The sequence below is a fragment of the Prionailurus bengalensis genome, chromosome A1 (genome assembly GCF_016509475.1).
Source record: "Prionailurus bengalensis isolate Pbe53 chromosome A1, Fcat_Pben_1.1_paternal_pri, whole genome shotgun sequence".
Lineage (NCBI taxonomy): Eukaryota > Metazoa > Chordata > Mammalia > Carnivora > Felidae > Prionailurus > Prionailurus bengalensis.
In genome coordinates, this window is record NC_057343.1 from 44,681,412 (window position 1) to 44,695,528 (window position 14,117).

Sequence of the window (14,117 nt, forward strand, 5' to 3'; positions counted from 1 at the left end):
CACAGAAAGTTCACTCTATTTTCTGTTTTCTGATGTGTTAGAAAGATTTCTTAGACTATCTCCAGCCAGTTACAAAGTATTAGAAATATTACCATCAGAGAATTACTACTTTTCTTGAATCCTTTGTAAAAATGCATATCATATTTGGTTCTTTCTAACAGGTAGTATGGCTTCATTTTTAGATGTTTTTTTCTCATAGAAGGAATGGATCACTTTGGTGATCCTGAGCCACAGGTTTGTCATTTATGCTTTTGCCTCCCAATAGAGCTTAATGAGATGATAAAGAGATAAAGACTACACTGTCTAGCATATAATTTTAGATATCAGATAAGTAAATCTCCATACTTCAATTATGTGTTGATACATTTCAGTTTCATATATACAAGAACCTTTATTTATTTATTTATTTATTTATTTATTATTTTTTTTTTTTTTAAAGAAAGAGAAAGCACAAGTGGGGAGCGGGGGAGGGTGAGAGAGAGAGAATCTTAAACAGTCTCCACACTCAGCTCAGTGCCTGATGCAGGATTTAATCCCATGACCCCAGGATCATGACCTGAGCCAAAATCAAGAGTTGGATGCTCAACCAACTGAGCTATCCAGGCGCTCCAACAAGCGTATTTATTGAATTGGTTATTAAGTAGTTTATTATTATATCTCTGTGAACCATGTGAACTATTAGTTTACTAAAAATTGTTTTAGAAGTTATGTTACATTCACCTCACTTGAAAAATAACATAAATAATAGATGATAATTGAGCCTACTTTTGCTTCATTGTAAATGTAATATTAAAATGTTCAGTTAGCTTTCTGTGAGAAACAATATTTATACCTTGTGCTGACAGCCAAATCACAACAACTTGAATAATTAGGATTGTGGAGTCATGTTAACAATTTATTTTTCTGCAATTGATCAAATTAACTACATTACATTTCAAAGAGCCAGAAAGAAAGAAAGAAAGAAAGAAAGAAAGAAAGAAAGAAAGAAAAGAAAGAAAGAAAGGAAAGAAAAGAAAGAAAACCTAAAATTTCGTTCTTTTTATTATGTAGCTTCCACATAAAATTGATAATTCTGTTGCAGGAATTGGACATGAGAAAGGTGACACCAGAGCAGAACTATATTAATTCAATAATATCTATTTAGAATTCTTGAGCAGGGATCAATTAGGGGAGAAGACAAACACAATAATGTTTCAAAGGGATGCAGAATAATAAAATATGCTGTAGTGCTATATCTAGGGGATCCACTAAACCAGTTGGCCATATTCATCAAGAACAGCACATTTCCCCAACCCATTTTCCAAGAGAAAGTATCTGACCCACCTTGCCACTTTCCCTGGGCTTATATCTCTATTTTGTAGCATGCAAAACCAACTTGTTCAAAACAACCTCCCTCTTCAGCATAGCAATAGAAGTTTTAGACATTTATTTTGGCCTTTCTATGGCATTGACTTTCTATGGCCACTGTCTGGATATCACCTTATGTTTCCATTTGCAATTTCACATCCCTGTACTTGCAGCAGAAATAACAACAACCATAATTTTATTTTAATACTAACCTTAAGGGGGTGAGAGAATTCAAATGGTCCTACTCCAATAAGGCATTATCAATATCAAAGCAGTTCCTGCTTATTATTAAAAACAAGAAAACTGGCCCAAAAAGGAGTCACTTATGCTTTTATTTTTTTTTAACACTAATAACTCTGAATCAGGTAGTAACTTACAGGAATATGTGTTTCAGGACGATAAAAATGTTTAATTTTCAATGTAAGGCTGCTGAAAAGGAACCACTCTTGAGGTCCCAAAACAGTTTTCTTCATATGACCACTGTAATGTAAAGTACTGATAGACAATTTAATTGGGTTAAGCCCCAAACACCCTGGATAAGGAAAGATTACTTTTAGGGAAAATAATGTCTTTGGTAAACTGTATCTGGAAATGACTGCATTGATGTTGATATTAATCTTTAAGTAACAGCCAAAAGTTCTAAATAGCTATACAAATATGTGTCTCATTAATACAGCTGTTAAACCTTGAAATTTCAAACTGTATAGATAATTCGAGAGTATCTCCCCCTCAAGTAAGAAAGCAATATATTTTTTCTTAAATGGTATTATACCTATTTTTGCCTAGGAAAACTGTGTTTAATAATCAAAATGACCATTAAAAATGTTTAATGACCAAAAAAGTTTTTATGTGTAATTACACCTATTTTTCAAAGTATGTATCATATTCAAAAACAGTTCTCATTAAGATTATTTACACATGTTCTAGGACATAAAATCAGTATCTCCATACTTAAAAAGTGTCTAGAAAAATAATTAAAATAAATGTTAGCATTTTTTATTAGTAAATTCCATGGATGTTGATGTCAGTCTAGATATAATCTACTTCTGGTTATCCACACAAATAATACCAAACAACAGGTAAATAATAAGAATAGCTTAATTTTATACTATTATTTTATTATTGTTCATTTTTTTCTCTAAATCTTACTGTTTTAGCAATTCAGACTTTCCTTAAATCTCTGTTGATACTCATTTCTCTTTAATTATTTTATAAATGCAATCTAGAGGAATATTAAAAATAATTTTGAGAAGAAAGAATTGGAGGTATTACATAAAATCCAAATTTTTATGGGGGTAACTAGGTCACTCTAGTATATAATCATCATCATCATCATCATCATCATCATCATAATTATTATTAATGAGGTTTCTTCAAGTTAATGTTTTCATTCTAAATTCCCAAAATATAAATAGATACATGCAAATGTCCTATATGCCAAGCAAGGTATTCGGTGATTTTGTAATATATGTCCCACTTTCTGACCTAACTTTGCTATTTATAAGCCACTGGGTCTTAATTAAGTTTTAAAATATCTTTAAATTTTGGTTCAATACTCAAAGTTAAAATGAATATACTGATTAGTATGTAAATCCCTATTATTTCTAAGTAGTTAGTAAATATTAAGTGCCTATTGACATCTACATGTCTATACATCCTGCCACTCCAGTCATATAACAAGTATAATAACCACATGAACCATTTCTGATTCCATGCACAAAACCTTTGCTAACTTTTGGTTTTATTAATAGCCTCAGTCTTACACTCAACATTCCACAGAATCTTATTATTAGGCAGGAAAAATCCTATGTATAAGTCTAGAACATAGAAAAATTAATACAAATATTTTAAGGACTACCAACATCGAACAACTAACTATTCCCTGAGTTTATATACCAGAATTTTAAATCCCAACATCAAGATATATTCTTTGGGTTAAGATAATCTGGGGGAGAGAAACTATACAAAGATGAATGTACTATTTCATACATTTGTCACAATAAATCCATAGTACTCTGGTTGCTATGAATATAGTAGTGAACAAAATACACAAAATCCAAGTTTTATGGAATGTATAGCCTGACAAACTCAGGGGGATGCATAAATAAATAAAATTGACTATTTAATAGTATCAGGCAGGCTGCATTAAGCTATGAACAAAATAAAACAAAGAAAAAAATGTGACAAAAGTTGGTAAAGACTCTTGATAAGGTAAAATTTGAGCAAAAAAAAAAAAAAATAAGTGAAGGAGCAAGTCATTCAGGTGTGGGAGAGTAATATTCTATGCATACAAACAGTAAGGTCCTTAAAAATTGGGGCACAGATACTTTTTGTTTGTTTTTAGAGAGAGAGAGAGTGCAAGCAGAGGAGAGGAGAAGGGTAGAGGGAGGGAGAGAGAATCTTAAGCAGACAGCAGGCTACATGCTCAGCACAGAGCCTGACGTGGGGCACAATCCCACAACCCTAGAATCATGACCTGAGCCAAAACCAAGAGTCGGATGCACAACTGACTGAGCTAACCCCCTGAAGTACAGAGATTCTTAAGGCATACAAGTATAGTATGGAGCTGGCGAAGGGTTTTAAGCAGGAAGCAGCACAATCACATTGATATTTTATATATATACACAATAAATCATTACCATCTATAATGTAATATTATTTTTATTTATTTATTTGTTATTTTTATGGGAAAATTGACAGCCTGTCTTGTATAGAGTACTATATACCAGACACCCCCATCCTCACAGATTTTGTAGTGTATTAGAAATGGAAATGGGGGTGGGGGCATGAGGATGCAGATAAAGGCTCATTATGATGCATGATGAAAGGTCAAAGGTAGTAATACACAGATGGTACGAGGAAATTACAAAAGAGAAACCCCAGCCATGAACATGTAATGCAGATAATATGTATATGATACTAAAGGCAATTTAGTGTTATTGGAGTGTAAAATGTAAATATTGGTCTACAAAACATTCATATGATTAAGGAGACTGGGATGTATCCAATAAAAATGGAGAGCCATCAAAGTATTTAGATAATTACTTAAAGTTTCATTTGATACACCACTCTGTCATAAGTGAGAGCTCAGGTGTAAAAAAGAACCAATAAAGGAGGCAATAGTTTTTTTTTTTTTTCAGTTATGACAGAATTGGGATCTGTAAGAGGGCAAAACTAGTAAGGATAGAGGATATGAATTGACTGCAAAAATACATGAAGAATGAAACCAGGGAAACTGATGATTAACCACAAGAGAAGATAGGGAAAAAAATAAGAAGTCAAGAATGACTTCTAGGTCTTAGGTTGTGTTAATAGATCAAACACAGTGCTGCCAGTAGAGAGAGAAAATACAGAAGAAATAGGTCCTGGGAGGAAGAATATTTGTTCAATTTTGACATTTTTGAAGCTCCTCTGCGTTGCCTATGTTTGTACAGCAAGCAAACAGTTTGATTAATTAATCCTAGACTGCAAAGAGAGGTCTAGAAGGACAAATACATTTGGAAAAAAGAGGCATATAATTAGCAGTTGAAACAATGTATATCAATGAAATCACTGAAAGGTAGTATATGAAGAAAGAAAAGCAGTATTCAAGGAACCAAATTTTAGAATGAATAAAGAGATCCTTGAGAGAGAAAGAGAGAGAACAGAGAGATAAGAACATTATGAACTTGAAAAACTGGAAGAATGAAGAGTTCTCACCATCAGGAAAGCTGAAGGAGTGTAAAATGTTAAGGGAGAGAGATCCTCCAAATTCCATAGTGAGCTTCTTAAGGGCAAGAGTTAATGCCTTTACTTCTGTTCTCTCAGGTCCTAGCATATACCCTGGAAAATAATGAACTCTAAGTACAAAGTTGATAGAATGAATAATAAGAAAAGAAATAAAAGTAAAGATATACATTTATTTTTTTTTCAAATACAAGGACTACTAGATGGCTGACGAACATGTAGATTCCAGTAGTGCTTCCTAACAGGGAAGCTAGGAGAAATACGAGCACTTATCTATCCTGTGACCACTCCATCTACTTTACAACTACCTCTACCACCCTACCAGATTTGTACACCAGAGAAAGGAAACATTTTTGAGGAAAATATGCAAAATTAAAAATTTTTAAAGATAAAAGCTCATCCAAGTATTTATCATTCTCACAGTTAGAAATAAGTTGAGTCAAAAAGAGTAACATTTAAAATCAAGGAAACAAACAGAAGAGTTCAAATTCAGCAACCTTAAAATAGGAAGCCATCATGACAAGCTTCACAGGTTGGAGGAGTATAGTACTTCAGAATTATTTCTTTGTAGAATGGGGAGCGGTCATTCAGCATTTAAGTGTCTGGATTATTATGATTATTATCTAGCCTTGAGACTGATACATTCTTACCATGCCACAGTGCCAAAACTCAGTTGCACAACATTTGTTTTTAAATTTTTTTTTAACGTTTATTTATTTTTGAGACAGGGAGAGACAGCATGAACGGGGGAGGGTCAAAGAGAGAGGGAGACACAGAATCAGAAACAGGCTCCAGGCTCTGAGCTGTCAGCACAGAGCCTGATGCGGGGCTCGAACTCACGGACCGCGAGATCATGACCTGAGCCAAAGTCGGATGCTTAACCGACTGAGCCACCCAGGCGCCCCTGCACAACATTTTTTAAGCATATTAGGTTTAGCAGCTACTTTTTGGGTTTGGGGCCCACCTGAAATCTTCATGCAGCAGTACTAGCCATTTAAAAACAAAGTGCTTTGAGGCCCTGGGTGGCTCACTCGGTTAAATGTCTGACTTCAGCTCAGGTCATGATCTCACAGTTCATGGGTTCGAGTCCTGCATTGGGCTCTGTGCTGACAGTTCAGAGCCTGGAGCTTCTTCATATTGTGCCTCTCCCCCCATCCCCTTCTCATCCTCTCTCTCTCTCTCAAAAATAAACACACACACACACACACACACACACACACAAGTGCTTGCTTTGTATAACCTACCTCTTCAAAGGTAAAAAAATAAAAATTAAAAAAAAAAGGATACCCTTGCTTTTGGAATATTTCACTTTACTGAAACTCCAGTTTCCATTTTCTCACCACCTCTCAAGATTTTCCTAATTTAATAAACACTGCTAAACATGTAGCACCTCCATTTTGCCAGTCAATTCTTCTACCTAAACATGTTTTGACCCAGTAATAATTTCAGTTATCCATAGATATAGAATACAATTTGTGTAAATGCCATTAACACAATGTATCAAAAGTATACAAATCATGATGTTTTTGTTTTTTTAATATTATTTTTTTATTTTAGAGAGAGGGAATGCAAGGTGGGGATAGGGTGAGAGGGAGGGAGACAGAGAGAGAGAGAGAGAGAGAGAGAGAGAGAGAGAGAGAGAATCTTAAGCAGGCTCCATGTTCAGCACAGAGGCCAATGCAGGGCTCAATCCCATTATCCTGGAATCATGACCTGAGCCAAAATCGAGAATAAGATGCTTAAGCAACTGAGCCACCAAAGCACCCCTATACAAAACATGATGTTAGACACTATATACATACAATGGGATAAAAATAATTTTCTATACATGCCACAAACTGAAAACACAGTTCAGAATAAGTTTTTTAAAAGTCTGATGAAACTGTTTCCATTTTTCCTATACTAAGATTCTCAAGAAAGAAAAGACAAAATAATAAGTTTTACTATCTTTCTAAATTTAACTAGAACTTTATGCTTATTATTGTACATTTTATTTATTTCCCTTAACTTTACATTAGAAATACTATACTGAATATCCACCAGATGTCAGTATATGCATGCAAATGTTTTACTATGAAAAAACAAGTGCTAGCAAAGGTAAGCCAAATCTTTTATTAAAATGTACTCTTACGAGAAATATAAAGTAGGGGTGCCTGGGTGGCTCAGTTGGTTAAGTGTCCAAGTTCAGCTCAGGTCATGATCTCACAGTCTGTGGGTTTCAGCCCCACATTGAGCTCTGTGCTGACAGCTCAGAGCCTGGAGTGTACTTTGGATTCTGTGTCTCCCTCTTTTTCCATCTCTCTAATGCTCATGCTCTGTCTCCCTCTCTCTCAAAAATAAATAAACATTAAAACAATTTTAAAAATATACAGTAAATGCCTTTTCTTTGAAAACTTAAAATTTTTTAATTATCTATACTGTATTCATATATCATTGAAAATCATCTTTGAAGTTTTATTCTAGCCAAATATAATACATTTGTTAATTTGAAACTTTTTTCTGGTGCCTTATGAAATATTTACATTTAAGAAACATAATAATACATTTCATAAAATAATATTTAAGAAACTTAGCTAGACAATTATCATTTGAAATTCTTTACAGAAATGAATGCAAAAAAACTTTCAGTTAATAAAACTTTACACCTGGAAAATTACAGAAAATTATTTGAAAATCCAGTCAAACAATAAGGTTACCATATAAAATAACCAAGTACAAAATTATGGGATAAAAATATATTAATTTTCCTATATCCAAGTTAAAAACAGAAAATGCCAGAAAGAAAACATTTCATTGTACATAGGGGAAAAAAGCGTATGTAAGAGGAAAAAGAGAAGTGTATTGTACCCATCTGAGGAGTAATTGAAAACTACTTGAAAACATTAAACAGTACTAAAAAAATAATTGTGAGAAAGGATTAGTCACTGTGGGGAAAAAAATGTTGTTCTTCCTACATTAAACTGTGTCTCTAATGACATACCAATTAAAATGTCATTAGGTATTATGAGTATTGTTAAAATTTCACTAAAATTATATTAAATTCTACTTTAAGAAAAGTTTAACCCTACAATTACTAGAAATTCTTTTTTAATTTTTTAATGTTTTTATTTATTTTTGAGAGGGAGAGAGACAGAACATGAGCAGGGGAGGGGCAGAGAGAGAGGGAGACACAGAATCTGAAGCAGGCTCCAGGCTCCAAGCCGTCAGCACAGAGCCCAACACGGGGCTCGAACTCGCGGACTGTGAGATCGTGACCTTAGCCGAAGTCTGACGCTTAACCGACTGAGTCACCCAGGCACCCCAACAATTACTAGAAATTCTTATAAAGCTGTAATTAGTTTTGAAAAATAAGCTTTGAGGAAGAAGCCTCTGAATGGAAGTAAGTAGAATCCATAAATTTACCCAAAATGAAAATTCTGGTTATTGGATGATAAAAGTGGTGTGTCAGTGAAGAAAATATCTGTTATTCAATAAATATTCTTAAGATAACTGGCCTGCCATAAAAATAAGTAAATAAACAACTAAGCTTCATAAGAGTAAATATAAATATAGATACCTGAATTTACATTCTGGAAATATATTCAGGAAAAGTATTGCAATGTTGATTTCTGAAAATTTTTTTATGCTTATTTATTTTTGAGAGAGAGAAAGAACATTAGTGGAGGAGGGGTAGAGAGAGAGGGAGACAAAGAATCTGAAGCAGGCTCCAGGCTCTGAGATGTCAGCACAGAGCCTGACACCAGGCTTGAACTCACGAATCACAAGATCATGACCTGAGCCAAAGTCAGAAGCTTAACCCACTGACCCACCCACGCACCCTGCAATGTTGATTATCTAGAGGCTTTTTATCATTTTTCATTTTTATGTATTAGTTTTATAGGCTTAAAATGCAAAGAATTAAAAATGTTATGTTGTCCTGTTTTAGTGAAAACAGAAGTTAGCAAAATATGAAGGGATAAATACAATTTTTAAATAATAAATTATAAGATAATATGATAAATATATATGTTAACATAACATTGAGCAAAGAAGTTAATAAACTGGAAGAATGTGAAGAGATCAAGAAAATGAAACCATAGTTATGGGGGAAATAAGAATAGATAATTGAACAAGGGAATACACTGTCATAATCATAGGGAAAAAAAGTTATCCTTTCTGGATTTTAGTAGTCAGTTTTGACAAGCTTCAGGCACCATTCCAAAAGCAATAAGATTTTAAGACACTGGAATTTTTCTAACTGAAACTTTTACTACTCACTGTGCAGTAATACCTTAATATACAGTGTGTGATTCAGTCAGTTTTTCATTCAAATTCATATGCTGAGTTCCCACTATGTGTCAAGAATTGTACGAGAAAGTCTGTAAATACTTGAGTACAGAAATAGGCATTTCTGCCTTGGGACTGATAGCATTTATACATGATGTATTCAGACTGAGGAAGTTGTACAGAGAACCAATAACCAAAGCTTTCCTATTCAGAACTTAAACGTTTTTCCAACCTAGGTATTTAACATATTTAAAGCCATATTTCATAAAATATTTTCCCTAGTCTTCAGTCTTCTGACCACCACCCTGTAATGTGCACATGACTTAACCTAGAGTTTTGCAATATTGCATATCCTCTGTGTTTTTTTTACTACCACTTCCTTCTCCATCCATACTCTATATTCCTCTATTGTCTCTTCCTTATCCTCTATGTCAGGAAGAATATGCTTTTTTGCTAAAGCTGCCATTTTCTCACGTACAATAGAGTCTAACTTCTCTTAACACTTCGAAAAACTGTTCAGTCTGTTATACCCTAGTCCTTTCATTTTCTGTATCTCTCAACATAAAATAAATCTTCGCAGGGGAGAAAAGTACAATAAATTTTCCAATTTAAACACCCATAGGGGCACTTGGGTGACTTAGTTAATCGTCTGACTTTGGCTCAGGTCATGATTTCACTGTTCCCAAGTTCAAGCCTCGCATTGGGCTCTGTGCTAACAGCTCAGAGCCTGGAGCCTGCTTCAGAGTCTGTCTCCCTCTCTCTCTCTACCCCTCCCCCACTCATGCTCACTCTCTCTCTCTCTCTCTCTCTCTCTCTTTCTCTCTCTCTCAAAAATAAATAAACATTAAAAAAATTTTAAACATCCATAAACACACATGCATACACATACATCACTATCCTAGATATACTTTGGAATTAATATATTTTCCTTTTTCCTTTTATAATAGCTCCATAATCTTCATCTTCTTACCCACTATTAATTTCTTAGTCTCTTTCTCCAGTTTTTATGTGATAAACATTTTACATAAAAATTAATCTATTGAATATGACATTCCACATATGTATATATATGTATGTATCTATATATATACATATATAGATATATATATCTAGATATATGTATATGTATATGTATATATGTATATGTATAGATAGATAGATAGATATATACGTATATACCTATATACGTATATACATATATAGAATGTATGTACACACATACACACATATGCTATTTTTTTCTGAGTGAACAGATATTTCCATACTCTTGCAAAATGTTTATTACATCAAGAAAGACTGAGGATAAAAATGTCATTGAGATTTCCATTAAACAGAAAATCATTGTTTTTAAAAAGTTAAAGATTAACTGGATTTATCTTAATGTACAGTTATTATTTAATCATTCCTAAATTTACTGAAGGTTGTTTTTTTGTGGCAAGGTTTCTCCACTGTAAAATTACTGTTTTTCCATTTATGATTAATAAAAACTTGGTTTTAAGGAGATATTTTGAAACTCTAAATATCCTGTTGCTCTTTATATTTGAACACTAGTTTTAGCATCCATCTGGGGATCGTGCCCATAGCAAATGTTCTTCTTGTGGTGTTCCAATGGTGACTTTTTATTTTATTCATTCTTTATATATTCATCACTTTGAATTCTTCTGTACAAAATAGATATCCTTTCTCCCACATATATTTTTATTGAATTATTTTTATATCAGTATGGATTCATAGATATTTTCTTAGTTGATTATAATCCAATACTATTATTATTTACTTTGTGGCTCAAATTGTTTCAGCTATGGCTATTGGGACCTTTCAATTTGCTCCTGTGTCTCTTCAATATAACCCAACTTTCAATTTTTTTTAAAGCACTTTTTTTCTGTCACTGCAAGATTCTCTGGACTTATCTTGCATTCTCTGTTCCTTGGCAGGAATCATCCATTTCTCCAAGTAGTCCAGGTACACATTTTTGCAGAGTAGTATTAGAAATAAAGATCTGGATGCTATATGTGCTCATCATTACTGGGGTGTCACCAAATCTAAGCTCTTTCAGTTGGTAGAGCTAAGAAACACATGTATGTATGCTAACCCCACGTACACACATCTGTATTTCTATATCGAATGTATATTAAAAGAGCAACAGTACATTAAAGCATGAGTTCACACTGATATCTGACTCTAATCCAGCATCACAGAGCTCATTCTACACTCTCTGCCCACCCACCTACCCCAGTCCCCTCCACTCCTTATTTATAACTTGTTTCTCCAACAATGAGAAACCTGGAGCCCATTACCTACAATATATTTACTGATTTGTTAAACCTTCTATATTTATTGATTTTACAGAAGCAATTAGACTATGAAAAAGGACCTTTAATAGAGGAGATCTGCGTTGGCTGAATATGTTATTGTTTCCAATGAAGTGGAGGCCACATGATTTAAGTTATCCAATGTTAGTTATAAAATTTTGTGGGCAAGACAAACATTAATTTTGCAACTGTAAGTGAACATACTTTTGAGGAGAACAGTTTAGGTACTTTGTTAGAAATTATTTGGATAATGTTTCAATCTCATAAATAATTCAGTTTTTTTGTTTTGTTTTGTTTTGTTTTGTTTTGTTTTGTTTTGTTAGAAAGAGCCAGCAATGAAGAGCCTCAGGTGACTGAATTTGGAGAGAAATGATTTGTCTGTCTGGATGGTTAGATTTTTAAGTTGTCATAAGATAAGAAAAAAAGTCCACAAAAATTATACAGAAAGGCCACTAATATTAAAGGGAAATTTTATGAAATATTTTTGGAGAAGAACTAAGAGAAGAGTGTGGTAAAGCTTTGCCTCTGGGCTATAGAGTCTTCCAATCAAACATAATCTAATTAAGTAAAGAAATCCCCCTTATCCATGGGGGATACCTTCCAAGACCCTTAGTGGATATTTAAAACAATGGATACCGTTGAACCCTATACATACTATGCTTTTGTCCTATGGTACCTTTTACATACATACCTACAGTAAAGTTTAATTTATAAATTAGGCATAGTAAGAGATTAACAATAATAACTAATAACAAAACATAACACCTATAACAATATATGGTAATAGAAGTCATGTGAATGTGATCTCTTTCTCAAAATATCTTATTATACTATATTTACCCCTCTTATTCTTGTCATGATGTGATATGATAAAAAGCCTACATGATAAGATGAAGTGAGGTGAATAACAGAAGCATTGTGATGTAGGTTAGGTTACCATTCACCTGACCTTTCCAGATCATAGCTGACCACAGGTAACTGAAATTGTGGAAAGTGAAACCACAGATAAGGGGTTAACTACTGTAAATCTTCTAGTCTCTTCCTAATGTCTTCTCAATATTTTCCCTTTGTTTTTATTAACCTCTCAGTAAAATTAAACACATCAAGTGTTACTTTTTTTTCTCAAAAATACAACATAGATAGTAAATTACATCACAGAACGGCTGGCTCTATGTTGTCTGTCATCATTCATGAAAGTCAACTTATTTGTATTAAAAATGTTTTCTTATAGCATAAGCTTTTCCTTTTAAAACTTTAGATATATTATACTAATGAACAATGACATTGATGCTACAGAATAGAACAATAATGAAGAATATGTGGTGGTGGTTTTATAGATAGCTACATTTTTGTTAGGCTATCTTGGTGATGGATTGCCTTGCTCAAGAGTAAGGTCTTCAAGTTGAAAGAGGTCTATATTTAATTTCATTGTATGTTTCAATTTTTAGTTTTCTAATCCTTTAAAGAAAGATAATTAAATATATACATATATCATCAGAATTGAATGACTAATATAAAGTGCACAGTATAATCCATATAGTATTTAACCAATAATTTAATACACGTTATAAACAGAATTTTTAATACACAGTAAGACATATTTGTTTATACACATTAATCAGTATGTAAAACAACTGTTTATTCTGGAAAAGTATTTATTATATATGCATAGTCACATTACATTTTGCATTGAGAAATTTCTCCATTTATACCTTTAGATAATGTTGTTCTATAAATTTTCTCATCCTCACCTTCACTATTCACTCACACACACACACCCCCACACACATACATGTTTAGGAATAAGAATTCTCCATTAGTTGAATCTGTATTTTCTTTTCTCTAGATTTATCATCATCTCCATCACAATTTTAATCTCTTTGTAATTTTTTCTTCAAACTTTAAAAGAATGCTTTAGGTTGTTCTTTATATCTCTGATGTAATTTTCCACATTGTCAAATCTGTTCTTTTTAATTCAAATGAGAATGTTCACTGTTACTGCATTTTCATTCCTTTTAGTTCATTTTCTTGAAGATTTTACCATTTACCCTTATATGTAATCAATTATCTCCTTAAAATTTACTATTCATTTCATCTTTTTTCATGAAAACACTACTTTATTTTATCCTATAGGGAATGTTCAAAAATATTGTCTAGAAATACATATATACTTATGTGTTTATGTATATATTCTTATATATACATATACCTGTACACAGACATGTGCGCACACGCTTATGTGTATCATGCTAAGAGTAAGTCCTTACATGTATTAAGGGACACTAGTATGGCATCTTGTAGTTGCATCATTAGTGCAGTTCTGCTCATCTGAAATGGGAAACCCGCTTTGTTACACCTTTGCGTCTGATATTCTGAACTGATACTATACTTATATGACTACAACCCCTGGCACACAGCTATGTCCTGTCTGCAGTCTTGCCTAGAATGCTCTGATTTGTAATCTGT